Source organism: Salvia hispanica, chromosome 1 (genome assembly GCF_023119035.1).
Source record: "Salvia hispanica cultivar TCC Black 2014 chromosome 1, UniMelb_Shisp_WGS_1.0, whole genome shotgun sequence".
NCBI classification, from domain to species: Eukaryota; Viridiplantae; Streptophyta; class Magnoliopsida; order Lamiales; family Lamiaceae; genus Salvia; species Salvia hispanica.
This window is the reverse complement of record NC_062965.1, coordinates 13,434,365-13,439,022: the sequence shown is the minus strand read 5'-3', so window position 1 is coordinate 13,439,022 and position 4,658 is coordinate 13,434,365. Positions and strand designations below refer to the sequence as shown.

The window sequence follows — 4,658 nt, the reverse complement described above, 5'->3', positions numbered from 1 at the left end:
AAAAATTTAATTTTTTTTTTAATTTTTGAAAAACTATATAAATGAGGTTTTTTCTATCTCTAAATTTCTGTACAAAAGCAACATCTAGCGATGGACAACAACAACTAGCCCAATATAAAATTAAGACCTAAAACAGAAACATGTCATACCGTCGGGTAGGGGTGTGCATTCGGGTTTCGGTTCGATTTTTTGCCCAAACCGAACCGAACCCGAAAAACCGAATTTAGGCTAAAATCCAAACCGAACCGAAACCGAAAACCGAAAAACCAAAAACCGAAAAATCGAAAACCGAACTTAAAAAACCGAACCAACCCGAAAAAACCGAAATTATATGAAAAACCGAAAAACCGAATATCCTAAAACCGAAAACCGAAAATCAGAGGGAAAAAAAAGCATAGGAAGTTACAAACCATGACATAACAAATGTCAACCAAAATAAACTAATAAAATTCCATGATACTAGTTACTAAATCCACAACATAATATAACAAAAAAGTCCATTCTAAGTCTTCAATAGTTTCTACATATTATATCAAAATAAATCTAAAATGAAATTCATGACAAGTCATCAATATCTTCCAAGTTTCAACAAATAATGGAAGATTGATTAGTTTGTTGAATCTTGAGTAGACATCAATGCAATACCTACACAAAAAAGAGATATATAAGTAAGGTATATTGATAAAAATGACTTACAACATATGATTTTGTTAAAAACTGGTACTATTTCGGATGAAAATAGATAAGTGGCAGTAAGTAATGTGTTTAAATGTACTCTTTGCTACCTAAACTAGCAAATGTTGTCGGTTAATCTGTAAAACTCATGTCATAATATAAATAAAATAATCAATAACTATAAACTTAAATGCATAAAACATTATAAGTTTAAATACCTTGCTTAATCTTTTTTAGATCTCCTTTTTTAGATCTCCTTTGTCTTGAGGATCCTCGGATGGAGTATCTTCAATTGCATTATTTTATATGGTATCTCCAACCGATTAACATTCATTACTTAGCATCTATAAGAGACATATAGAGATACTTGGCAATCAATTTGCAACTTAACAATACATAAATTACATTAAAATTAATGAATAAACTTACATTACAACTTGATGCTGAATAATCTATGTTGTAGATTGGAGAAAGGCGATCTACTTTTTACTTACTGAAATCTGAAATACAAAATAAAATTGTCATAACAATTGGAGAAATACTAAAATCTGGAAATTAAGATAAAAAAAAGTTAATCTTCAAGTCTAATTCTTATAAGTCAATTCACAGTAGTATAAATGTATAATCTAAGAATAGTTATGGTAAAAAGGTAATCCTGGAGTAGCTTTCTTGCCAAATGTTTCTTTAAACAACTAAACAGTTACCTAATTCCATTAGATGGTAAGGGCGAAGTTAATGAAGAAAATTACTCCAGAAAAAAAAAAGCGCTACTGGAGAAATAGGCAAATAACTAACAACAAATAACTAACAATCAAGTAATCAACTTCTCATAAATCTGAACAATTGGGCAAATGGGTCACATGAGTGTGCAATTGAAGGTGTAAGTAGAGTTTTACCTAAAGCTAGAGCCGTGAAGACGATGGCTTGAAGTTGTGGAGGGGCGACAGCGTGGTGCTTGAGGACTGAGGGGCGACGGGCCAGGGTTCTCTCTCTGACGGCGTGGAGGTGCGCCGGGCCGGAGCTGGCTGCTGGAGGGGTGGCAGTTTGGTGTTGGAGAGGTGGAGAGATTTAGGGTTAGAATGAAGGAGGAGGCGGCGGGGGGAGTATTAACAGAATCACTCACGATGGTTGATGTTTTAGCATTTAGGGTTTTATTTCTAAATATAATTAAATAATGATATATATATTTTATATATATATATATATATATATAATTCGGTTTTTCGGTTTTTCGGTTTTTTTCTTCGTCCGAACCGAACCGAACCGAAAAACCGAAATTTTCAATTGTTAAAACCGAACCGAACCGAAAAACCGAACAAACCGAACTGAATTTCAAATTTTCGGTTTGGATCGGTTCGGATATTCGGTTTTCGGATTTTTTGCTCACCCCTACCGTCGGGTGGCTAGCGGCAAACTATAACAGATTCAAGGTGGCTCGTGTGTGGAAGCCCGGATTTTTTTTTATTATGTTATTTTTATGATTTTTAGTTAATGTACTTTTTTTTTATTTAAATAAAATTAATGAATTTTCCCGTATATGTCTCGTAAATTTAATTCGGTAATTTAATCGTAATTTTAATTCGGTAATTTAATCGTAATTTTAATTCCGTAAATGTAGTATATTTTGAATTATTTTTATTGCGGCTGGCCTAAATCTGATGTGGCAGATGGATTTTTTAGTGTTGCTAACATGGCAGGAGAGAGAATGACTAGCCTATTACTGACCTATTACTGGCCTATGTACCATTGCGGATGCTCTAATGCAGTGCATGTAGGTTTCAAAGTTTTGAAAGTTTATTACCCATACAATAATCAACTTTTGAGTAGGGGCAATTAGCTAGAAGATTCAAAGTTGAATCCAACCGGTAAAGTGACACGAGTTGAAAGCATTTGTCTATAAAAAGAAGATCAACATAAAATGTATTGGCAACCTGTTGGAAATAAATCAAGGAAATATGCTGAAATCAATTAATTCATTAATTGATTACGGTGAATGTGTAATTGATTGTAATTATATTTTCCTGATTTATAGCTAGGGTAAATCTTATCGTAAGTAATATATTCTTCAGCCTATTTAGGCGTGTATAATCCCACATAATGATATACAAGTTGAATACAATAAAAAGTATATTGTTCAACACTGTATTGCGTTGCAGAATAAATACAATTTCGTGAATCAACTTGAAATTTTTTGAAAATCATCCTATGAAAGCTTCATAAATCGGGGATTTTTTATATATCCCCAATGAGTATTCCATGCTTCCAAAAAAGTAAAGCTTGTAGATGGAATCGAGAGTATTCACTATTTAGGGGTGTTATTGGACCTTTTAATCTTTTAAGCGTTATAGCTAAGTGATAGTTGAATCATTTTATTTTATTTACTCAAAAATAAAATAATGAAATATATTTTTTTGAAATAAGAAATAATATAATTATATGGATTCTAAAATACCATACTAAATACTAGATAGAGATACAGGCAATATCAAATCCATACTCAGGTATCCTAATTTTATGAAAGTCTCAACTTTGAAAAGAGAATACTATTATCATCTATCTATACATATATAAAGGGGAAGTTTTGGGGGTATTTATGGAATTATCAATGGGAGTTTTGGGAGTATTTTTGGAATTACAATACTTGATGCTAGAATGAAATTCTATCACCAATGGTTGTACATTTAGCAGTGAATAAATAAAGTTGTACTTTCAATTTTATGCTCAATATTTATATAATGTAGGTTTTAGTATTTGGTAGAAATTGTTTATAAAATTGTTTATACACGTTATTTGAATACGAAAAAAACTACTCCATTATATTGATGAATGTGAAAATTATTTGCATGATATGAAGAGATTATGATAAGCATTCATAGATTACATGCTTATTTATGTTATTCTCTCCTTCGATGTAAGATTACAATGAAAAATACAAGTTTATTTACCAATGTGATATAAAATTATGCTAAAAAATGATCAAAAACCAATCACATTGTTTTATGCTTCTGCTCCATCATATTATTTGTGTGTCTTGGCTCTCAAAGAAATGATCAAAATGATTGGTCACCATTTTGTATAATTATGAGAAGGCATGTGAACCGTTTTTGCAAATTAATTTAGGCAATACAAAAGGATATGAGTTGTGCTTATACGTAATCATGATGGATATTTATTTTTTTATAATATAGCTTCAGCATTTTATATGAAAAATTGTCGGATGGAAGTTTAAAAATATGAAAATTAGGCGTTGCATACTAATTGTCCAAAATATAACTCTCATCATCATTGTAAATATCAACATTTGTCATGGCATTTTAGCCATTACTCCATATTAATTACTCAAAAAATAACTCCCATCATTATTGTGTGCATCAAATGCACATCTTAGACGTGGTGAATGTGAAAAGTTTGAGAAAAGCCTCATGGTTCATTTTTTGCCCTATAAATATGACATTTGATCTATCCACACATACCTACTTCATCTTTTTGTTCTTCCCACGAGTAGCAAGGTTGATACCATAAACTATTCCACACCTTGCTTGATGATCTACAACTAACGAAAACTAATTCGATTATCAAAGTCCGTTGTATCCATGTCTATGAAGTTGCCGTTCCTAGAGACAAAACCAATATTGTGAGTTTAGAATGTGTGCTTCGCGATCGAATGGTATGTTGTTTTGTGCTTTTTAGTTATGTTTTTGCAAGTTATATGAAATAATTAGCTATGGACTTTTTTTGTATTCAGGGCATAAGGATTCAAGCAACTATTCTACGAATTCTACACGCAAGATTTGGTGAACTGAACCCAAACATCACAAGCAACTATTAATATTCATTGCTAAAAGTTTGAAACACGTTTACAAACAACAAATAATACCAAGCCCTTTCATTTCGTTAAAAGTGGCGATCAAGTGCCAACCAACATTATCAGTTTCAAAAATTCACTAAATTATCAGCCTTTTCTTCTTCCACATATTTAGGGC

At 31.6% G+C, this 4,658-nt stretch overlaps 1 long non-coding RNA gene across 1 annotated transcript; it reads right to left on the bottom strand.

Annotated features, from left to right (window-relative positions):
- Positions 1–417: 417 nt before the first annotated feature.
- LOC125201936 lies at positions 418–1,821 on the bottom strand. Its single transcript, XR_007173002.1, has 4 exons — positions 1,572–1,821; positions 1,105–1,175; positions 894–1,019; positions 418–645 (listed from the first exon to the last, which is right to left on the bottom strand). It is a non-coding gene; the product is annotated as an uncharacterized LOC125201936 (long non-coding RNA).
- Between the last annotated feature and the right edge of the window lie 2,837 nt (positions 1,822–4,658).